This window comes from Elaeis guineensis, chromosome 2, assembly GCF_000442705.2.
Source record: "Elaeis guineensis isolate ETL-2024a chromosome 2, EG11, whole genome shotgun sequence".
NCBI classification, from domain to species: Eukaryota; Viridiplantae; Streptophyta; class Magnoliopsida; order Arecales; family Arecaceae; genus Elaeis; species Elaeis guineensis.
Window position 1 is genome coordinate 18104427 of NC_025994.2, and position 26398 is coordinate 18130824.

Genomic DNA, 26398 nt, shown 5'->3' on the forward strand with positions numbered 1-26398 from the left:
ACATAAATTTTAGGATTATGGTATTCTAAGGACTCATCAATTGACTTAATAGGATATTCAGATACTGATTTTGCTGGATGTAGATTAGATAGAAAAAGTACTAGTAGAACTTGCCAATTTCTAAGAGTTAACTTAATCTCTTGGTTTAGCAAGAAATAAAATTCGGTGGCACTGTCTACGATCGAGGTCGAATACATTGTAGTCGAAAGTTGCTGTGCTCAAATCTTGTGGATTAAGCAATAACTTGAGGACTTTGGCATCAAACTCAATGAAACTCCTATAAGATGTGATAACATTAGTGCTATTAATCTAACTAAAAATTTAATTCAGCACTCTAGATCAAAGTATATTGAAATTAGACATCATTTCATAAGAGAATATGTCCAAAATAATGATATAATTCTTGATTATGTATGTACTGAAAAATAATTGGTTGACATCTTTACCAAGGCCTTAAGTGAAGATAGATTTTTTGAAATTAGGAGAGAACTAGAAATCCTTGATCCGTCAGCTTAAGTATCTTTCTGATTTCAAGTTCTTTTTATCAAAAATTTATTGAACCAAATTTTTGAGCTCAATTCTCATCTCTCCTTTCTTAAAAGCTCAAAACTATCCTTCATATGATCAATCTCTTAAATAGACACCCTTCTCTCAAGTTTCAAATTTTTTCAAAATTTTTTCATCATTTTTTTAAATTTTTCTAGCAATGAGTCGATCCCAGAGTCGACCCTAGGATAAACTTATAATTTTCATTAAAATCCATTGGACGCTCTATTTTATTGAGAAATCTCTGTTAGTTAAGCAGGCTGACCCTTTGCCTTTCGTCTTCCTCATTCCATCGAACAAAAATCTCCTCCCTCTCCACTCTCTTAACCGCTAAAAATCTCTTAAAATCTCTCTTCTTTTTCTTCTTCATTTGGGTGGATCAAGCTTACCCTAACTTCAAACCCTCTTCTCCAAATCGGTTATCTATCTCTCCAAAATTATTATTTTTTCTCTAAAATCTTTTTCACTCTACCTTTCATTAGGTCTCCTAAGCTGTTTGCAAGTCTCTTTTGTTCGAAATGGTTCTCAAATTGAAGCTACCACAGAGAAGAAAGTTTGCTCGTAGGTTAGAGAAGGATGTGCGTAAAAAAAGAATGGCAGCGAAGCCCTCTCCTGCTCCAACCTCAGTTTCAAGTTCTGCTTCAGCTTCTTCACAGTCTCCACTTAGTCTAAGTAAGGTACCACTCTCCAATTGAAAAGTAGAATCCGGGAAGAATATAGATTTTAAGTTTTTTGAAAAAGAGGGGTTCTCAATTGGATCAAAAATTAAAAGTCAAAGATGGAAGTTTTACTGTCTATTGAAGGAAAATACTTATGTTGATTGGTCAGAGAATTCTATTTGAATTTAAGTTACTACAATGGAACAGTAAAGTTTTTAGTGAAAGGTGTTAACATTGTTCTTGATCCATTACTTTTGAGACAAATCTTGCACTTGTTTTGTGAAGGTTATACTCATATGGAGCTCCCAATCAAAGAAGAGGGACTAAGTATTATTTTAGGGAGAACATTTACTAGAAATTTTAATAAATTAGAAGCAAGGATACTTTCAGTAGAGACGAGACTTTTGCATCACATGGTGACTAAACTTTTTGTCCCTAGGAGTGGCAGGCATGACCTCTTATCTGGTAGGGATTTATGCATCATGTACCATGTGATCATCGAGACCCCCTTGAACCTTCCTACTCTGATGATTGAGGCCATGAGAGAGACCCTAAATAGGTCTAAGGCTCACCTGCCTTATGGTATGGCACTCACCCTGATCTTTAGGAGGTTCGGAGTCTATTTTGAGGAAGAGGCAGTCACTAGATTATCACATTCTGACATCATCAACCGTCACATACTGCACCGCATAGATTTTTCAAAGACTGATGGCGGTTGGTCGAAGGATGTTGAAGAGAGAGCAGAGGAGGAGGGACCGTCTTCACCTCCTCGTGATCACAGAGCATCTCCTGATATTCAGTTCGTGTCTGATCACGAGGCTGGTCCCTCAGAGTCAGTGAGGAGGGATGCTTCTGGACCACAGTCAGGGAGCAGAGTAGATCCTTCAGTATTCAGACTTGCAAACGATCAGATTCAGTTGATTTTTTAGCAGGTTGCCTCTATCTTATCCCAGCAGTTTGCCACCTTAGGTTTTACTCAGAGGACGATATCTCAGGCTGTTTCAGACTAGACTGTGATCCCTTATGTCTCTACTATCTTTCAGATGCTTACAGCTCAGTCCGCATGATTTGAAGAGCTTGAGGGATGTATTCTGAGACTGACGGGCAGAGTTTTAGATATACAGAGGTAGGTATTAGTCTTAGCCCATCTCCAGCTGCAAGAGGACATCACGGAGATCTCCAACCTGTCTACAGAGGCAGCTAGGCTTCGAGACATTTGGGAGAGTGGCTTTGATTTTTTGATGAGAGAGATTAGGAACTCCAGTGAGGCTGTCTCTACTCAGATTGGTATCCTGATGCAGTCCAAGTCGAGGACTTTGGAACAATTGGACACCATCAGACTTGTTTTCCTATCAGAGTCCATATCTTCCCAGGCTCCAAGACCTTCTCGCCCTTCTGCTCGTGCCGGTACTTTTACCCGTGGCCGAGACAGACGTGGTCGAGGACGTGCCCATGGCTTTGATCCTGAGTCTCCTCATCATATCTCTGACTCTTCTGATTCTGATGCCTTTAGCTATGATATTTATTAGATCTAGCATAGTTAGTCTTTTATGTTTAGGATCTAACTTATGGCCTTTGTATTTGTTGGCTGATTGACTCATAAATAGTTATATTTTTTATTATCCATGATTTTTGTATGGCCTTTGTATTTTGACTTGACTCTTATGTATTGTGACACTTATGTATCTGATAACTCTTTAATCATATTTTGGATATATATATATATATATATATATATATATATGCTTTTAACTTCTATGAATGTTATTTGGATTGATATTTATGAATGACATCAATTAAAATATCTTAATTATGTGATATGAAAAATACCTCATATATGTACTATAAAATATTTTGAATGGCAATATCTTCTATATGAGCAAATTGAAATATCCTTTATGATTGCTATAGTGAGGGAGAGTCTTTTTTATTTTTTTTAAAAATTTCTTAAGATCTTAATTGATGTTATCAAAAAGGAGGAGTAGATAAATAAAATTAGGCAATAAGCAAATTTGTCAAAGAAAATAATCTTATAAGCAATTTTCAAACTAATTTTCAAACTACTCATGATGTTCAAACTACTCAGGATGTATTCTATTTAAATAATTGACTATAATGTTTAAGTGATGTATTTTCATAAATTTGAAATTCTTAATCAATCTTTATATATGTTATATTTTGCTTTTGCTCAAGTATTTTGTCATCATCAAAAAGGGAGAGATTGTTACTCCATGAATTGATTTTGATGATTATAAAATATTTGAGGAGGTTACTAATGATTTTAGCTTGAAAAAAGATTTATTATATTTCAGAAGTAAAATCATAATTTTATCAAGTTCTGATTCGAAAGCCTCAAGAGCAAGAATAGAAGATTTGTGATCTATTGGAGGTAATTTTATATTTTTTTGGATGTATATTTTGAGAAAAATTAAGTTTAAAGAAAAGGGTCGATCCCTATCAAAAGGGACTGAACGACATGCTATTTTTGGTTGGCACACCCAAAGGGGGATGACCCTATGAGTCAACCTCCGTGCCAGGGGTCGACCCCAGGGTCGATCTCTGTTGTTTGTGCAAGCCAAAGATACAGAACACTCATTTTCTATTCTGCGCCATAGAGGTCGACCCCTGGGGTAGACCCCTGTGCAGGGGACGACCCTATGAGTCGACCCTTGTGACAAAAAATCTCTGTAATGGCTAATTTTTTAGTTTGTTTTGGCCATATTTAATGCTCATTTATTGCTCTCCAACAGCTCTAATCCTGTCCAGATTTCTCTCTAGCATCTATTGAAGATATAAAAGTACTTAAAGGAGGAAAAAATATAAGAGATTCAAGCATTCATTTCAGCCCTAAGCAAAAAGGCCTCTTCAAGCAAAAGAAGCTTTCATTTTAAGTTCACCAACCCCTCAAGAGCTCATTCAAGTCTTCAATAACTTTGAAAAAAATCAGAAAAGCTTCTTCCTTATTGTGTAAAGTATACTTAAAGCTTTATTTACTCATTAAAAGAGCTAAACTTATATTTCTATGTCATTAACTCTTATACTTTATTTTTGTCTTGATCTTTAGTTTTGAAAGGGTTCCAAAATTTAGATAGGTTGATCCGAACTTTGAATCGAATTATATTGGGTTGGCTTGTATTCGAAAAATAAGTGTTCTTGCTTGGGATAGCTAGAGTCGGAGGTACCGACGTTGTATTCTTGTTGAATATATTTTAGTAGATTTAAATTCTCAAATAGTAGCTTGGGGAGTGGATGTAGGTGCAATATTGGCACCAAACCACTATAAACTTTGATTGTTTATGGTGTGCTTACTTGTTCTCTATCTAAATTTTTTTATTTTCTTGCATTCTTGCATCTCATTTCTACACTTTGTTTAAATCACTTACTACATATAACTTACTTATTATTACTTAATCCTTGTGGTTCTAAATTAACTTTAAAATTTTAAAAACTCAATTCATCCCCTCCTCTTGGGTTGCATAGCTGGGCAACAAACTCATAACTGGATGAAGCGTAGCATCTTCTAAAAATTGCTATACTGGTCTACCAATTTGATTCATCATAATCTTGATATCATGTATATTGAAAAGAATATTTTTGATAATATTTTCTACACTGTTATGGATGTCAGAAAAAGGATGAAAGATAACCCCAAGGCTCGAGTGGATATAAAGAACATATGCAAGAGTCCTCTATTAGAGCTAGTTGAGGTGTCTCCGAAAAAAATTTTTAAAGTCGAAAGCATCTTACACTTTAGCGAGAGAGCAGTTGAAGAATGTATGTGAATGGTGCAAAAATCTTAAACTCTCAGATGGTTATGTAAGTAATCTAACTTGGTGCGTCAATATCAAATATTGCAGGTTGTATGGGCTAAAGAGCCATGACTGCCATGTCTTCATGCAACGATTACTTTCATTGGTTTGGTGTGATCTCCTTTCCATCTGTATATGGAGTTCTTTAACTGAGCCTAATTTTTTCTTGAGAGATATTTGTGCTACCAAACTATCTCCCGATCACATCTTCAGTCTTAAGGCTAGTAGTGTAGAGACTTTATGTAAGTTAGAGAAGATATTTCCTCCTAATTTCTTCAACTCCATGGAGCATCTTGTGATTCATGTGGCATATGAAGCTAGGGTCGGTGGACCAGTGCAATAAAGGTAGATGTATCCATTTGAAAGATATATGCACAATCTCAAGAAGAATGAAAAAAATGAGGCTAGAGTCGAAGGTTCTATTGTGGAGGCTTACATAATTGAAGAAATATTTAATTTCAGCCGACACTACTTTAATCTCAGTGTGCAGACAAATCTGACTCAAGTGAGTCGACATGATGATGGTAGTAAGGGATTAGAGGTGGAGATCTCAATATTTGCCTATTCTGCTTATGAATTTGGACACGAGGTTTATCGAATATTGACTGATACTGAACTTCGATAGGTAGAGACATATGTTTTGCTAAACTACACGAAGGTCGACCCATATGTTGAGTAAATATCCATCACAATCTGAACTCTTTAATAACCTATTATCCTGTACTTATTTTATGCATGTATAGCAATATAATGAGATGCTGAGACGGGATAACCGATGATAAGTGAGAAAAAAAATTTCACTCAGCGCTCACATAATTTATAAATTGATTCCATCAACTGGTAAGCAATCATTGTCATTTTATTTATTTTAATTTTTTTTAATTTATTTTTTCTATAATATGCAAGGAGATGAATCCATACCTAAGAAGATAAGACCATTAGATTACAGGCCAACAAAATACGTGACATGTTATAATAAATGTAACATAAATGATTTCAAATTTTACACACAGCAATATGGATATAATAAGAATACAATGAAGAGTGGTGTGTGTATAAAGGGCAACTGGTGGGCAGAGACGGAGAGTGACTACTATGAAATTCTTAAAAAAATGATCAAGTTGACCTACCTTGGAGGTAATAGTATCATTCTGTTTAAGTGTTGATGGTTTGATATCGATAATTATATGAAGGTTGATTTATGATATAGATTTATTGAAATCAAACATGGATCAAAAGCATATGTTAATGATCCCTTTGTGCTAGCCCGACAAGCTGTTCAAGTGTATTACACTCCATTCCCATCAAGAGAGAGAGGAAGAAAAGAATGGTGGGCTATATGTAAAATTAAGTCTCAGGCCATTCATTACGCGCTCGAAGAAGAAAAAGAGCCCCATTTACCAGAATACTTTAAAAAAGATGAAACATCTAGAGTTCATCAATCTTTTATAGATGTAGAGTTAGATGCTTCAAATTTTCTTCTACATGATGGCCAACATGAGGAGATAGATACTTTTGAGTTTGTTTTAAGGGACAATTCTATCCAAGAAGGAGAAGAAAAAGAAAAAAATAAAGAAATAAAAGAAGAGGAAGAATCAGACGAAGAATCCGAATGATACCAAACATCTGAAGAGGCCGATGAGTAGTGCTCCCGCTTGGGATGAACTTCCCCACCTTTGACTCATTTTAAATAGTTGTTTTGCATTGCCACCAATCTGAAAGATACCAAACATCCGAAATGTACCAAGAAGCTAGACCTGCAAATTGATGTCGATCCTCCATCAGAGAGATCAGACTCTACATAATACCGAGCATGAAAAGCTGCCAAATGTATATAATATGTTGGGGAAACTGCTCAAGAAAAGATGTTATGTAGGATTGTTAGTTAGTATCTGCAATGTATCAACAAAAAAATGATTCTCATCCAGCAGTACATGATAATGTGTTAGTCTGCTGGTACAAAGTTAAGGTATTATGATATATAGTTAAATAAATATGATACTGTTGGATGTATGCCCTAGAAGTCAATCTTGACTAACTGTTGCCCAGCTATGCAACCTAAGAGGGGGGGGCGGGGTGAATTGGGTTTTCAAAATTTTAAAGTTAATTTAGAACCACGAGGATTAAATAACAATGAGCAGGATATATGTAGAAAGTGATTTAAGCAAGATGTAGAAATCAGATGCAAGAATGCAAGAAGATAAAAAAATTTAGAAAGAGTGCAAGTAAGCCAACACAAACAAATAAGATTTATAGTGATTCGATGCCAACCTTGCATCTACATCCACTCCCTAAGCTCCTACTTGGGAATTTAAATCTATTAAAACATATTCAATCAAGAATACAACGTCGGTACCTCCGACTCTAGCTATCTCAAGCTAGAACACTTATATTTCGGATACAAGCCAACCCAATACAATCTGATTCAAGATTCGGACCAACCTTTTCAAGTTTTTGAACCCTTCCAAAATTAAAGATCAAGATAAAACAGAGTATATAAGTTAATCACATGAAAATACAAATTTAGCTCCTTTAATGAGCAAATAAAACTTTAAATACACTTTACACAATATGAAAGAAGCTTTTCTGATTTCTCTCAAGGTGGTTGAAGACTTGAATGAGCTCTTGAGGGGTTGGTGAACTTGAATTGATAGCTTTTTTTGCTTGAAGAGGTCTTTTTGCTTAGGACTGAAATAAATGCTTGAATCTCTTTTTTTTTCCTCCTTTATGTGCCTTTATATCTTCAATGGATGGTGGAGAGTAATCTGGGCAGGATTAGAGCCATTGGAGTATATTAAATGAATATTAAATACGATCAAAATAAGCTGAAAAACTAGTCGTTACGGAGATTTTCTGTTGCAGGGGTCGACTCATAAGATCGACCTCTGCACAGGAGTCGACTCATAGGATCGACCTCTATGGTGCAGAACAGAAAGTCACTGTTCTGTATCTTTGGCTTACACAGCAATAGAGGTCGACTCATAGGATCATCTCCTTTGGGTGTGTCAGCCAAAAATATCATGCCATTCAATCCTTTTGACAGGGATCGACCCTAGGGGTCGATCTTTTTTTTTAAACTTAATTTTCTCTCAAAATATATATCCAAAAAATATAAAATTACCTTCAATAGATCATAAATCTTCTGTTCTTGCTCTTGAGACTTTCGAATCAGAACTTGATAAAATTATGATTTTGCCTCTGAAATACAATAAATCTTTTTCCAAGCCAAAATCATTAGTAACCCTCTCAAATATTTTGTAATCATCAAAATTAATTCAAGGAGCAACAATCTCTCCCTTTTTAATGATGACAAAATATTTGAGCAAAAATAAAATATAACATATAATATATATAAAGCATTGATTAAGAAATTCAAATTTATGAAGATGCATCACTTAAACATTATAGCCAATTGTTTGAATAGTAAGCATCATGAGTAGTTTGAAGATTAATTTTAAGATAGCTTATAAGATTATTTTTTTTGACAAATTTGCTTTGATAATTTTGCTTATTGTTTGATTTTACAATTTTGCTTATTGCTTGATTTTAGATAATTTTACTTATTATTTAATTTTAGATAATTTTGCTTATTGCTCGATTTTATTTCTCTACTTTTCTTTTTTTGACAATATCAATTAAGATCATTACTCTCGCTTTTTAAGAAAAAAATGAAAGAGACTCTCCCTCACTATAGCAATCATAAAGGATATTTCAATTTGCTCATATAGAAGATATTGCCACTCATAATATTACATCGCACATATAAGAGGCATTCTTCATATCATAGAATTAAGACATTTCAATTGAGACCATTCATAATAATAAAAAAAAATCAATCCAAAGACATTCATATAAGATAAAAGCATATATATATATATATATATATATATATATATATATATATATATATATCTAAAATGTGACATATATATCATAATACATATGAGTCAAGTCAAAGTACATAGGCCATACAAAAATCATAGATAATAAAAAAATACAACTATCCATAAGTCAATCAGCCAATAATTACAAAGGCCATAAGCTTGAACCTAGACATAGAAGACCAACTATGCTAGATCTAATAGATATCATGGCTAGAGGCATTAGAAGAGTTAGAGATATGATGAGGAGACTCAGGATCAAAGCTACAGGCATGTCCTCGACCTCGTCTGCCTCGGCCACGAGTAGAAGTACTGGCACGAGTAGAAGGACAAGAAAATCCTGGAGCCTGAGAAGCTATGGGCTGTGTTAGGAGAGAAAGTTTGATGGTGTCCAATTATTGCAAAGCTCTCATCATGGACTGCATCAAGACACCAATCTGAGTAGAGATAGTCTCACTGGAGCCCTTGATATCTCTCCTCAAAAAATCAAATCCACTCTGCAAAATACCTCGAAGCCTAGCCACCTTTGCAGGCAGGTGGGAGACCTCCATGATGTCCTCTTGCGGCTGGGGATGGGCTAAGGCTAATACTTATCTCTGCAAATCTAGAACTCTGCCCGTCAGTCTCAGAACACATCCCTCAAGCTCCTCAAGTCATACGGACTGAGTTGTAAGCATCTGAAAGACAGTAGAGATATGAGGGATCAAGGTCTAGTCTGAAACAGCCTGAGATATCGTCCTCTGAGCAAAGCCTGAGGTGGCAAACTACTGAAATAAAATAGAAACAACACGCTGGGACATCAACTCAATCTGATCGTCTGCAAGTCTGATCTCTGAAGGATCTACTCTGCTCCCAGACTGTGGTACAGAAGCATGCCTCCTCGCTAACTCTGAGGGACCAGCCTCGTGATCAGACATGAACTGAATATCAGGAGATGTCTTATGATCACGAGGAGGTGAAGATGGTCCGTCCTCCTCTGCTCTCTCCTCAGCTCTCTCCTCAACATCCTTTGACCAACCACCATCAGTTTTTGGGAAACCCATGCGGCGCAATGTGTGGCGGTTGATGGTGTCAGAGTATGATAACTTAGTGACTGCCTCCCCCTCAAAATAGACTCTGAACCTCCTAAAGACCAGGATGAGTGCCATACCATAAGGCAGGTGAGCCTTAGACCTATTTAGAGTTTCTCTCATGGCCTCAAACATCAGAGTAGGAAGGTTCAGGAGGGTCTCAGTGATCACATAGTATGTGATGCATATGTCCTTACCAGATAAGAGATCATGTCTGCCACTCTTAGGGACAAACAGTTTGGTTATCATATGATGTAAAAGCTTCATCTCAACCGAAAAAATTTTTGCTTCTTATTTATTCAAGTTTCCAGTAAATGCCCTCCCTAAGGTAGCACTTAATCCTTCTTCTTTGATTGGGAGCTCCATATGAGTATAGCCTTCACAAGGCAAGTGTAAGATTTATCCCAAGTGAAATAGATCAAGAATAATATTAACCCCTTTCACCAAAGATTTTACTGTTCTATTGCAGTAACTCAAATTTAAGTAGAATTCTCTGACTAAATCAACATAAGTATTTTTTTTTAATAAACAGTAAAACTCCCATCTTTGATTTTTAATCTTTGATCCAATAGAGAATCCTTCTTTTTCAAAAAACTTAAAGTCTATATTCTTTTCGAGTTTCACTTTTCGATTGGAGAGAGGTACCTTGCTTGGGCTGAGTGGGGATTGTGAAGAAGCTGGAGCCACACCTGGAACTGGAGTTGGAGCAGAAGAGGGCTGGGCTGCCATTCTTTTTCTGTGCACATCTTCCTCTAACCCTCGAATAGATTTTCTTCTCTGTGGTAGCTTTGATTTGGGAGCCATTTTGGACAGGAGAGACTTACAAACAGCCTGGGAGATTTGATGAGGGGTAGAGTGGAAGGGATTTTAAGGAAAAGCAAAGATTTTGAGGAGATAGACGGTTGGTTTGGAAAAAAGAGTTTGAAACTAGTGTTAGCTCGAACTACCCAAACGAAGAAGAAAGAGAAGAGAGATTTACATCCTAAGGGAGCGATTTTAAGAGAAAAATCTGATGGGAAGAGAGATTTTGAGATGAGAGTGGAGAGGGAGGTGATCTTGTTCGATGGAATGAGGAAGACGAACGGCAAAGGGGTTAGCTCTTTGCAATCGGAGAAATCCCAATAAAACAGAGCCCGATGGGTTTTAATAAAAAATTATAAGTTTATCCTAAGATCGACCCTAGGGGTCGACTCATGGCAAGAAAAAATTAAAAAAATAATGAAAAAATTCCAAAAAAATTTGAAACTTGAAGGAATGGTGTCTATTTGAGAGATTGATCATATGAAGGATAGTTTTGAGCTTTTAAGAAAGGAGAGATATGAATTTAGCTCAAAAATAAATTGGTTCAATGAATTTTTGGCAAATTAAATTTGGAATCAGAAAGATACTCAAGCTGAAGGATCAAGGATTTCTAATTCTCTCCTAATTTCACAAAATCAATCTTCACTTAAGGCCTTGGTAAAGATGTCAGCCAATTATTTTTCAGTACATACATAATCAAGAATTATATCTTTATTTTGGATATATTCTCTTATGAAATGATGTCTAATTTCAATATATTTTGATTTAGAGTGCTGAATTAAATTTTTAGTTAGATTAATAGCACTAGTGTTATCACATCTTATGGGAGTTTCATTGAGTTTGATGTCAAAGTCCTCAAGTTGTTGCTTAATCCACAGGATTTGAGCGCAGCAACTTTCGGCTGCAATGTATTCGGCCTCGGTCGTAGACAGTACTACCAAATTTTACTTCTTACTAAACCAAGAGATTAAGTTAACGCCAAAAAATTGGCAAGTTTCACTAGTACTTTTTCTATCTAATTTACATCCAATAAAATCGGTATCTGAATATCCTATTAAATCAATTGATGAGTCATTAGAATACCATAATCCTAAAGTTTGTATACCTTTTAAATATTTAAGAATTTTTTTAACTGTATTTAAATGTGATTCTTTTAGATTTGATTGAAAGTATGCACATAAATAAACACTAAACATAATATTTGGTATACTAGTAGTTAAATACAATAAAGAACCAATCATGCCTCTATAAAATTTTGAGTCTATATTTTTACCTCCTTCATCTTTGTCAAGCTTACATGATGGGCTCATGAGTGTACCAATTGCTTTGGAGCTCTCCATTTTAAATCTTTTGAGTAGTTCTCTTATGTACTTGCTTTGGATGATGGAGATCTCTTTCTTTGTTTGTTTGATTTGGAGTCTGAATAAGAATGTAAGTTCTTCCATCATGCTCATCTCGAACTCCCCTTGCATGAGCTTAGCAAAATCTTGACAAAGAGTTTCATTAGTAGACCCAAATATAATATTATCAACGTATATTTGTACAAGTAAGATATCATCATGATTTCTTTTAATGAAAAGGATTGTATTTATATTTTTTTTTGAAAAATTATTATTAAGCAAGAATTTATTTAACCTTTCATACCAAGCTCTAGGTGCTTGTTTTAAACCATATAAAGCTTTGTTTAATTTAAAAATATGATTAGAAAAAGCATGATTTTCAAAATCGAAAGATTGTTATACATATACTTCTTCAGCAATATAACCATTTAAAAAAGTACTTTTGACATCCATTTAGAATAACTTAAAGTTCATAAAGCATGCATATGCAAGTAAAAGCCTAATTGCTTCTAATCTAGCAATAGGTGTAAAGATCTCATCAAAATCAATTTTTTCTTCTTGATTATAATCTTTTGCAACTAATCTTGCTTTATTCCTAATCATATTTCTATGTTCATCCAATTTATTCTTATATACCTATTTTGTGCCAATTACAGAATAATTTTTAGGTCTTGATACTAAAGTCCATACATTATTTCTTTCGAATTGATTAAGTTCCTCTTACATTGTATTTATCCAATTCTAATCTTTTTCAGCTTCATCTATGGTTTTAGGTTCAAACTGAGAAACAAATGCAAAATGATTGTATGCATCTCTAAGTGAAGAACGAGTTCTTACTCCATGTATCGGAGCACCAATGATTAGTTCTTTGGGGTGATTGTGATCATACCTCCATTCTTTGGGTAGATCATTTGTACCTTGAGGTTGTTCTTGTTGTTCTTCACCTTCATCCTCTTATTAGTTTTCATGTTCTTCTTCATTTTGGATTGTTAAGTCTTTTAGGGTGAGCTCTTTCATCTCTTCTATAAGAGGATCTGCATCATTAATACCTTCACTCTTCCTTGAGGGAAGATCATAAGTCTTATAAAAAATATATATTGACTCCTCTACTACTAAAGTTCTTTTGTTGAAAGCTCTAAAAGCTTTGCTAGAAGAGGAGTAACGAAGAAAAATAGCTTCATCAGATTTTGCATTAAAATTTTTTAATTTCTCTTTACCATTGTTCAAAACAAAACATCGACAATCAAAAATATGAAAAAAATACAATGTTTAGTTTTCTTTTTTTCCAAAGCTCATAGGGCATTTTTTTTAGAATTAATCTAATTAAAGTACGGTTTAAAATGTAGCACGGTTTAAAATATAGAATTGGTCTAATTAAAGCTCATAGCATATTTTTTATTTGTTTCTTGGGATGCAAGACATACCTGCATATAAAAATCAAGTTTTGACTTTAGGTACCCAAGTTTTCTTGGATCCTTTTTGGTTAGTCACAATAGTTTCTTTTGGAATCTATATTTTCTTTACATTAGAATTTTCAGATTTGTTAAAGAAACATGTATAGGATTTGTGTCCTTCTTTACCACATTTAAAGTAAATAATATTTGAAAACTTATTGCTTGATGAGTTCACATAGATATTTTTTAGAAATTTTTGTTTCTTTAAAGGATTGTAGCCAAGGCCGGCTTTATCATAAATGGCCTTTTGATTATCAAGTATCATTTAAAGTATATTTAAATTTAAAGTAAATTTTTCTATTATAGATTTTAACTTAGCAATTTTATTTTTTAAGTTTTGATTTTCTTGTATCAAGATCGATTTTTTATTTGAAATAATCTCATTTTCTTTTAGTAAAGATTGATTTTTTGATTTCAATTCGTTGTTCTTTACCTCTAACTTCTTTAAATCATCAACTAGATCATAAAATACTTCTTGAAGTTCTTCAAAAATAAAGTCATTAGGAGTTTTAGCATTTACTTCATTTTTATGTGCCATAAGGCATAAGTTGGTTTGTTCATGAGACTCTTCTTCTTTGGAGCTTGACTCATCACTATCACTCTATGTAGCCTCCATAGCCTTTTTCTTGTACTTCTTGGGATCCATTTTAAGTTGTGGATATTCAGACCTAAAGTGCACCGACTTCTTACATTCATAACAAATAAGGGGCTGCTCCTTATCCTTCTCCTTGCTATGCTCCCCTTTTGTAGGTGGCCTCTTTCTTATCCCTTGTTTTTTTTTCTTCAAGAATCTTTTAAACTTCCTAGTGATGAGGGCTATTTCTTCATCTTGCTCTTCATTTTTTATTTCTTCGGATTCCTCATCGAGTTGAGTAGTGGACTTGAGGGTGATTGTCCTCTTCTTCTTGACATCTTCTTTTTGATATTGTTTCATATTTAGCTCGTGTGTCGTTAGTGATCTTAGAAGCTCCTTCAAGGGTAAAACATTCAGATCTTTGGTTTCTTGAATTGCGATCACTTTGGCCTCCTATGTCCTTGGTAAAGACCTAAGAATCTTTCTCACAAGATTGCTGTTAGAGTAAGACTTATAAAGACTTTTTAGACCAGTAATAATATCCATAAAATGAGTAAATATTTTAGTTATTGATTCTCCATGTTCTATTTTAAAGAGTTCATATTTATGCACAAGCATGTTAATTTTTGATTCCTTAACTTAATTAGTGCCTTCATGCGTTACTTCTAATCTATCCCATATTTTTTTAGCCGATATGCATGTTGAAATATAATTAAATTCATTAGCATCTAAAGCATAATATAAAATATTCATGGATTTGGCATTGAGTTGAGCCATTTTCTTGTCAACCTCATCCCATTCTCTTTCGAATTTGATTGATTCTACACTATCAATTATCTTAGTGGGTGTGTGTGGTCCATTAATTATGATACTCTATATATCATAGTCAAGTGCTTGGATAAAGATTTTCATTCGAGCTTTTCAATAGGTGTAGTTTGACCCATTGAAAAGTAGAGGTTGGTTTGTGGATTGCCTCTCGGTTAGTGAAGCACCAACTTGAGTTGCCATAGATCTTTAGCTCTTTGATAGTTAAATCAAAGTTGGGCTAGAGCATCTGGCTCTGATACTACTTGTTGTCCAGCTATGCAACCCAAGAGAGGGGGATGAATTGAGTTTTTAAAATTTTAAAGTTAATTTATAACCATAAGGATTAAATAATAATAAGCAGGATATATATAGAAAGTGATTTAAGCAACGTGTAGAAATTAGATGCAAGAATGCAAGAAGATAAGAAAATTTAGAAAGAGAACAAGTAAGCACAATACAAACAAACAAGATTTATAGTGGTTCGGTGCCAATCTTGCACCTACATCCACTCCCCAAGCTCCTACTTGAGAATTTAAATCCACCAAAACGTATTCAATCAAGAATACAACATCGGTACCTTCGACTCTAGCTATCTCAAGCTAGAACACTTATTTTTTGGATACAAACTAACCCAATACAATCCGATTCAAGGTTCAGACCAATCTATCCAAGTTTTGGAACCCTTCCAAGACTAAAGATCAAGACAAAACAGAGTATATGAGTTAATCACACAAAAATATAAATTTATCTCCTTTAATGAGCAAATAAAATTTTAAATATACTTTACACAATACGAAGAAAGTTTTTTTGATTTTTCTCAAGGTGGTTGAAGACTTGAATGAGCTCTTGAGGAGTTGGTGAACTTGAATTGAAAGCTTCTTTTGCTTGAAAAAATCTTTTTGCTTAGGGCTAAAATGAATGCTTGAATCTCTTTCTTTTTTCCTCCTTTAAGTGCCTTTATATCTTCAATGGATGGTGGAGAGTAATCTGGGTAGGATTAGAGCCATTAGAGTACATTAAATGAATATTAAATATGATCAAAATGAGCTGAAAAATTAGCCGTTATGAAGATTTTTCGTTGCAGGAGTCGACTCATAGGGTCAACCTCTATGGCGTAGAACAGAAAGTCACTATTCTATATCTTTAACTTGCACAGCAACAGAAGTCGACTTATAGGGTCATCTCCTTTGGGTGTATCAGCCAAAAATATCGTGCCATTCAGCCCTTTTGACAGGGATCGACCCTAGGGGTCGATCCATTTCTTTAAACTTGATTTTCTCTCAAAATACATATCCAAAAAATATAAAATTACCTCCAATAGATCACAAATCTTCTGTTCTTGCTCTTGAGGCTTTCGAATCAAAACTTGATAAAATTATGATTTTGTCCCTGAAATGCAATAAATCTTTTTCTAAGTCAAAATCATTAGTAACCCCCTCAAATATTTTGTAATCATCAAAATCAATTCAAGAAGCAACAATCTCCTCCTTTTTGATGATGACAAAATGTTTGAGCAAAAGCAAAATATAACATATAACATATATAAAGCATTGATTAAGAATTTCAAATTTATGAAGATGCATCACTTAAATATTATAGCCAATTGTTTGAATAGTAAGCATCATGAGTAGTTTGAAGATTAGTTTTAAGATAGCTTATAAGATTATTTTTTTTGACAAATTTGCCTTGATAATTTTGCTTATTGTTCAATTTTAGATAATTTTGCTTATTGCTCAATTTTAGATAATTTTACTTATTGCTCGATTTTATTTCTCTACTCTCTCTTTTTGACAATATCAATTAAGATCATTACTCCCATTTTTTGATAATATCAATTTTATTTTAGATAATTTTACTTATAGTGAGACTCCCCCTCACTATAGCAATCATAAAGGATATTTCAATTTGCTCATATAGAAGATATTGTCATTCATAATATTACATCGTACATATAGGAGGCATTCTTCATATCACAGAATTAAGATATTTCTATTGAGACCATTCATAATAATAAAAAAAAATCAATCCAAAGACATTCATATAAGATAAAAGCATATATATATATATATATATCCAAAATATGATATATGTGTCATAATACATACGAGTCAAGTCAAAGTACATAGGCCATATAAAAATCATGGATAACAAAAAAAAAATACAGCTATCCATGAGTCAATCAGCCAACAATTACAAAGGCCATAAGCTAAAACCTAGACATAAAAGACTAACTATGCTAGATCTAATAGATGTCATGGCTAAAGGCATTAGAAGAGTCAGAGATATGATGAGGAGACTCTGGAGTGAATCACACTACATACACTAATAGAGTGAATCACAAGACATAAAAGACTGAATCATATGTTAACTGCACCTAAAGGTTCATTTTAGTTCCACTGGGTTGCCACTACATACTGTTAGGTGTTACTAGTGGATTGTGAGAGCTCACTAGGATTGTTCTGGATCGACAATCCTTATTGTGTTAGAGTAAAATTATTTTGATCCATTGAAAAGAGTTTCAATGGTACGGTGATAGAGATCATTGTATGTCTCACTACTAGATAGAATTGAACCTATGAGGTCACACAACAAAAGGATTAGGTCTGAAATAAGTAATTGAGCTTATAAAGTATCAATTGGGTTTAGAGAAATCCAATGAGTTTATGGTAATCTTGCTAGCACATGGTTGGACCCAATTTCTCTTTTCGTTGGGATTACTTATTTGATAAGTTAATTCTAACTTAATTATCTGCTAATAATCTACATAAATAAGATTTATGAGACTTTAATTATTGGGTGTCTAAGGTTATGGATTATATAAATTAAGGGTGCAAGTCCCTTATGAATCTCCTTGATAGTTATTATTGAGCACCACCTTGATTTGATCAATTTGGGCATGTCCTTTGATTAGAGGGTCTTTTATTTTCATATGGGGTATCTCTTGAGTATATTTTGGGGTGTCTAATTATGGGTGCAAGAGCTTCAATTGTTGGCACTTAATGGGCTTCCTAATGTAAGTTGGATAACTTAAGTTAATAGAAATCCTAATGCAAGTAGGACTTGTATTATGAGATTGAATAGGATTCAATCTTTATACCTATTTAAAGGGATCTCCCCTAAGGTCTCTAGAGCATTAAAATTAGTAACCCCTCACACCCAAAGGATCTCCCCATGTCCTCTCTTCCTCTTCCTTTCTCTCCTCTTGGGTGTTCTATACACCCCTTCCTTGGGACACGCATCCCAAGGAGTTCCATGCCCAAAGGAGTTTGGGTGCCTCTTTCTTACTGGTTTCTAACATCGGTAGCAGCACATAGCAAGGAAAAACTCTAGAGAAGAGAAGAAGAAGAAGATCAAGGAGAAAGATCAAGTGTCGATCGCGATCCAGGCTTCATTCAGATTCAGCAGGCTGAATTTTGAAGAACCAAAATTTAGATTAAAGAGGACTGTTCCAGATTGATCCCAAGAGGCCGAACACTTATGCTACTAAGAGAGAACCTCTTTTCTTTCAGATTCAGTTTTGAAGAAAGAGATTGTGAAACAGGTATGTGATTTGATCACAATCTGAATTTCAGCATATATCAATTTCAGCATATGAAATAGATCATGTGGTTTTATATTTTTATACATATAAAATTAAGATTAAAATTATTTTAATCTTATTCTCTACTATAGTATTTAAAAAATAAAATTTTTACAATACATATGCATGCATCAAACCCCAAAATCCAACAGATACATAGTTATTTTATTTTGGTACACAGTTAATTTAGTATGATACATAGTTATTTTTATTTTTAGAGATTATAGATTATATCTTCCCAAGGTCGGAGCCATCGCAGTTGAGGAGAGAGCTCTCATGCTGCCAGCTCGCATGCTTCTGCACCGCACGTACCACACGATAAACTCTAATTCTTTAGATATTCTTCTTTATGTTATTTTATCTTCTATTATCTAATAGAACATTCTTTATGATGTCTTAATACTCTCAGATTCGGATGATGTGGGGTCATCAGTGACCTCACAGTCATATAGAGCAGCGTCTGGCTATCAGTGTTAGTGGGATGGTAGAGGATCCGTCCGGCTCGCAGTACCTCTGACTCAATCAGAGGATAGAGAGCTCATCTACATTCAGAGCCGCTCATAAATACTATATCTTCACTGGATATGTTTAAAATTTAGTCATTGTAGAGTCTAACATTTATTGATCAAAATCAATTTTGTAGCATATCTACAGAGACCTCCATGCCTCGTGTGATTATCGGGATCATCCGATGATTGATGCCAGGGCCGATGAATGAGTTCTCCAGTTAGCTATCGAGGGCTGGTGATGCAGTCTGGGAGATGTTCCTGATAAGTTAAAGGTATTTAATTTTTAAATTTATGATAGGTTTGTATTCTATTTATTAATATATGCTTGCTTCTACTTGCAGGAGTACTATCGATTCGAGATTCCTCAAGATGAGGAGGCTGACCGTCGGATCTTCGAGAAGATGGCCACCCGTAGGTTTCGAGATGGGTGATACAACCTTAGGCAGTCCGTCAGATAGCACTCCAATTCTGAATCACCATCGGACTAAAAGTCTTACACAGGTCACTGAATGCGGACCGATATATAGGAGGCCCTTTGCGATCAGTGGAGTACTGAGGAATACCTTGATAGATGGCAGAGGGGCAGTATCTGATCAAGCACACTGGTGGCTCCATTGGCACATATGTTGTGGTCGACAGATTGATAAAAATTCTATCCTTAAATTAATTTTATATTAAATTGATCATATATATATTTTAATTAATTTAATTTTATTATTTATTTATTATAGACAGATAGTTGGGTCATGCATCAGGACAGCTACAGATATGGGAGGCCACACATTAGTCCAGGAGGATTGGTGATTACTTAGATCCTTGTTCTCAACAGATCACGATAATAATTTAAAATATTATTTATTAAATTTTTATATACACTGATATATATGGACTAATAAATTTCTAAACTATATAGATGGATTATACAGAGTTTTTTGTATCACGACATGGTGAGGATCCATCCTCTCGGTCCCTTTTTGATCTCGAGGGATGGCTCAGGATCATCAGAGGGGTGAGCAGGAGTTGGGTCATAAGATTCGACCACAGCTTCGACCCTCCACCAGCTCAAGGATCTTCATCGATATTCTCCTCTTAGGGCTCGATGACCCAGACATAGACTGACGCACATGTGGAGGAGGTCGTGTAGAAACTTTTGAGCTAGTGACCTCAGAGCTTTCGAGAAGCCATCCGTGATATGGTCATTGAGATTCTTCAGGATCTACATCTACGTAATTAGCTGGGCTCTATTGTCACAGCCATCACAGTAGATAAGTCTATTAATAATTTTTTTATTTATTTTAAATTTTTATATTTAGAAGCTTTACATATTTTGATTTAAGTCCTGAAAAGAGATCTAGGAGATAAAAATTCAATCTAACCATCCAAATAATGGATTGAAGATGTCTATAGCTCCATATCATCGAGTGTAATATGTAAAAATAATCTATTTGAGAATTGGAGCAGTATATCAAAATATATATCTCCGTATCGATATATATACTTTCACATTAAAACTTATTAATAATATATATTTTTTTATTATAGGATGCTAGGATATCCGACTCTCATCCATCAGGTACTGGAGAGGATGTACAGAAGCAGGAGGAGGATGAGGAGGACAAGAAGGAGAATCGTACATGATTTTTTTTGATATATATGCAATTTTGATACTTATAAAGTAGTATTTATATTTAAAATTATATAATTTATAATTTTAATATAATATAATTAATTTTATATTTATGATTGTGTTACATAAATATTATTTTATTTATAATAAGTTTTAAAAAATATTATTGCTTGTTACTATAATTAAAAAAGTTTTAAAATATTTAATTATATTTTTTTAAAAAAATTAAAAATTATTAGTGATGGCATTATTGACACAAACTGCCATCGCTAATAGTTTTTTAAATTTTAATTAAAAAAAATTAAAAATTATTAACAATGGTAGTAGCGATAGAACTGCTATCATTAATAATCTTTTAATAATTTAATTAAAAAAATTAAAATTATTAATGATAAAATTTTATCGCTAATTATCTTTATTAGCAATAGTAGATTTGTCATTGCTAATAATGATAATTAGCAATGAGATTATTTTTATTAGATTTTTAGTAATGGGAGTCCATTGCTAATAGTATTAGTGACAGCAAACTAACTATTAGCTTGCATTTGGTGCATCGCCAGGCAATCTGAAAAGGTAATCTGGATTGCCTTCAAGATAGATTGTCATCATTAAATTATCCATAATATTGATTACTGTATTTGGTACATATAAGTAATATTGCAGTAAAATTATTGAAAATCTTAATTGATATATTTGATATGATAATCAGATTATCGATAATATAAAATCAAATTTCTAAAATATCTTTTTAATTTTATAATAATAATAATAATAATATAATATAATATAATACATTATTATATATAATGATATTTATATAATTATTATAATATAATATATTTTAATATAATATATTGTAATATTATATTATGATATTATAATAAATTATTATAATATAATATAATATACTATTTTATTTTAATAATATAATATATTATACTATATTATTATATATAATAATATTATATTATATATTATGTTATATTAATAAAAGATATTCTTATAATATATTATATTATTAACATATTAATATATTACAATATATTATAATATAATAGTATAATAATATAGTTAATATATTGTTATATAGAATAATATTTATATAATATACATTACAATATATATCAATATATAATATTATATGATAATATAATAATATATTATTATAATATAATATAATATACTATATTATTATGTATAATAATATTATATCATATGTTATATTATATTAATATAAGATATTAATATAAGATATTAATATAAGATATTAATATAATATATATGATTATAATATATAATAATAATATAATAATATATAGTAATATATTATTAATGATATTTATATAATTAATATAATATAATATATTTTAATATAGTATATTGTAATATTTTAATATTTATATAATAATGTAACAATATAATTAATATATTGTTATATAGAATAATATTTATATAATATATACTATAATATATTAATATAATGTATAATAATATATGATTATATAATAATAAATTATTATAATATAATATAGTACACTATATTATTATATATAATTATATTATATTATATACTATATTATTTTAATATAGGATATTGATATAATATAATATATATTATTATAATATATTATAATAATCAAATAATATATAGTAATATAATATTGTAATAATATAATAATATAATAATATATAATATAATATAATAATATAATATAATACAATATAATTTATTGTTATATATAATAGGATTCATATAATATATATTATAATATATTATCATATATTATATTATTATAATACAATATAATTATTATAAAAATATAATAATATAATAATAATTGTATATTATATTATAATATATTATATAATATTATTATATATAATAAGGGAAGGATGAGAGCTGTCGGGGAAGGGGGGAGGAGGGATGGATTTTGTATGATTTTTTTTTTGAAAGATAATTTTGTCCAAATTTTTTTACAACATTGTCAGATAAGTGATAATCTGGATAGCCACCTCTCCCTAAGGTAATCCAGATTACCTCCTGAGAGGTAATCTGGATTGCCAAGATAATCTAGATTGCCACCCAAAAAGCATATCAAACACAGTAATCTGGTGGGCCCATGTTAAATTGCCAGCAATCTGGATAGATTGCCAGCTACCAAATGCAACCTTAGTGACAGCAATGAGCCATCACTAATAGTCTTTTTTCTTGTAGTGAATTTCAGTATGATTTTATTCATGCTACCGGTGGCGGTGGCTGTGGCGCTATTCTCTGACCTTCTCTTCGACGACAATGATGATGGAGGTGATGGACACAGGTGGAGGTGAGGTCGGACGGTAATTTTCTCTCTCTCTTTTCTCTTTCTTCTCTTTCTTCTCCTCTCTTTTCCTTTCTCTCCTTACATTCATCAGACTTATTAGATTGTTTTCTATAGTTTCTTTTTTTTTAGACCAATTATAATGCATCTAAAATGCACATGACTGCTAAAGATTTTGGATAAAGGGTTATTTAACTAAATTTTGAATATTGAATATTCAAAATTGATTATTTATTAGTTTTTTGAAAAATTGTTATTGCAAGAGAATAGTTATGGCTTGCGAACCAATACAGCTCAGGGATTTTTAGGATTGAAAAATAATCCTAGTGGTAACAACCCTAGGATTAGGAAGAGCTTGCCAAGGTTAAGAGAAAGGAAACAATTTAACAAAAAAAATGTTATTAGGAGAATTTTAATAGTTGAAAAGTTGGGAATATTCCTATTTTTATATAATGTTGGGATTTCTTTGATGAACACCTATCAGAGAGCCCTTTTGTTGTTACAATTTTTAGTTTATGAAGGGTTTTATGTAGGTTTTAAGAGTGGAAAGGCCTCTATAGTAATGGAATATTCTTTTCAAAAATAAAAGTCATATTTTGTCTGCATTTATTTTTTTAAAAATCTACTTGATTCATATGTTGAATATTCACCCTTTGGTTTTGGGTTCGACCCATCTTGCTGAATTTTTGCATGAAACACAAAAAAAGGTGGATTTTTAAATGCATTATTTCAGTCCAAATATATGATAATGTTACATGAATCTTTTTATCTTAATTAAAGTATTGTCATTGTAGACTGATGCATTTTAATTAGGAGAAAGGCTCAAAAGTTTAGGGAGGAGGTTTCTAGAGAATTTGGATGTTAGTTGTGAGAAAATATTTTGAAAGTTCATTTTGATTAATGGCTTGGTTTGTAATGTGGCTACAAAAACTCATCGTTTGATATAGCTGATCATTGATGGATGGGCTGTGGTTAGTCAATCATGATTTTGATGGCATGAAAGCATGAAGTTTTTAAAGGAACAATGTTAAGATGTGTATAACTTATTGTACATTGTCATGCTATAATTCACTTCATACTTTATTTTAGACATTATTGTTTATGAATATATAGAATTGTGCTTCTCTAGCAATAACTTTGTATTCACAATTTTCTTTCTAGATTTTTTGAGTTAATTTTGATTGATATATATTTATAATATTACAATGATATTTCTAATATGCATCGCTTGAATTTGATTTGTGATGCAGTGTTTCAATGGCTAGCTCAAGGAGAGGCAAAGAATTTTGTATTGGCCCTGATGAATATAGCGAATGGAAGATACTATTTCAGTCACTATGTTGAGATTATGGATAGACTTATAGAGTCCATGCCTGAGGAGCAAAAGGCAAGGGTGGGTACGACTCTATTTGGTCATTTGCTCTAGCTTTCATACATCAAGCAGAGCAGGTCATTATTAGATGCATTGCTCTCCTTCTAGGATGATGAGAAGGAGGATTTTAGGTTTAGTAAGACTATGGTTCCTTTTATGGAGATCGATATTGCCCTCATCCTTGGTTTGAGAGCCATGGGTGATGAGGTTGAGTTGTATTAGGAGGGGAGGATTTAGTTAGACCTTATCATCTGATTTTTTGATGGTGACAACTAAAGACCACTAGAAATTTAGTTAAAAATAAATTGATGTATCTTGTTAGAAAGTCTGGATTGGAAGATGTGAAGGACTTTACTGAGTGTTAGGTTCTTTATCTTTTTGTAACTATCCTCTTTCCAACTATACATTATCATATTTCTAAGCCATTATATCCATATCTTGATGATTTGGATCGTCTAAGATCATATAGTTGAGGTCTTATAGTTTTTTATTTCCTTTGATAGCAGATCTCTAATCTAGCATAGAGTGTGCACATAAGGAATACGACTAGAAGAGGCTCTACTAGGTACATGAATAGATGTACAGTGGCTCTAGTGGTAAGCTTGTCTATATTTACTTTCAATTTAATTATTTGAAAGTTAATCTAATATAGTATATAGTTAATTTAGCATAGTATATAGTTAATATAGAATGATATATGGTTAATTTAGTATGGTCCACAGTTAATCTATTATGGTACATAGTTAATTTATTATGGTATACAGTTAATCTATTATGATATACAGTTATTTTATTATGATATACAGTTAATCTATTATGGTACATAGTCTAATATTATTTTGGTATGGTGCACAGTTAATCTATTATAGTACATAATTAATCTAACATTATTTTGGTATGGTATATAGTTAGATTCCTCTAAAATATAATGCTTATATTGCTTTATTTTATAGGTATAGGCTGTTGAGCATACCAACAGTCTTTTTGGAAACCATAGACCATCATTCATCTATTCTCATCTCTTGCATTGGAGCAACATGCCATTCCCTCACAAGGTGGAGGTGATCACTGAAGCCATAAAGAAATTAAAAAAAATTGAGATATTAGCTTTTGTATCTAATATCATACACATTTCCAGTAAAGCATAACTAAATATTTTTATCCTTGTTAGATGATCAAGAGGATAGAGCCTAAGGAGGATAAGCGGCACATCCTATTATAAGGCCATAGAGGCCGGTTCCGATATAGGGGTAGGCATGTACAAAATCTAATTTTTTTTTCTATTTTTTGTACTTCATATTAGTTACGGAACTCACATATTATTTTCTATTTGGTACACACATGCTATATGCTAGCACACAATAAAGGCCACCCCACATACATTTATAATTTCATTACACACAATTAATGTTATGCTATATTCTTTTTTATTTTTTATAGTATGTAATTATCTTCATATGCCATACACTTATTTCTGTTTGGCACATAGCTATTATCTGACGGCATACTATTTGTCACACTTTACTTAAATGACACACTTAAAATTTCATTATATAGGAACACATATAGCTTTCCACTATACATTACTTATTGCATACAATCTTTAAGATATTTTATGGTATTTTAGGTTCCATCATCTAGTTAGCCCAAACGACATCCAATTCATGCTTTAGAAATACGTCTGGCAACAGTTGAGAGGTCCTTGATTTGTCATGGTTTCCACTTAGAGGACCCTCAACCTATCGAGGATGTTGCAATGGAGGATGCATAGATTCTTGCCTTTGATAGGAGGCTTTTGTGCATTGAAAAGATGCTTTATGATAAAGATTTAATGTCAGTAGATGACATTGCAGGCATAGATGTAGATCCTACTGAGGTAAGTATGATATTGTAGTTGTAATATAAAAATTTAAAATTGTTGTTGTTTCTGACCTAAATAATCTTTATCATTAGGTGAGGGCAAGCATTCTTTTGTATATAAAGACCCTGACCAAGTTGAAGTGGAACCTACTATCTCTCATAGTAGTGAAGCTATAGAGGTAGTTTTTATT

At 32.5% G+C, this 26398-nt stretch overlaps 1 pseudogene; it reads left to right on the plus strand.

Annotated features, from left to right (window-relative positions):
- The first annotated feature begins 1064 nt into the window (after nt 1–1064).
- Nucleotides 1065–25569, plus strand: LOC114913077 (uncharacterized; annotated as a pseudogene).
- Nucleotides 25570–26398: the final 829 nt, after the last annotated feature.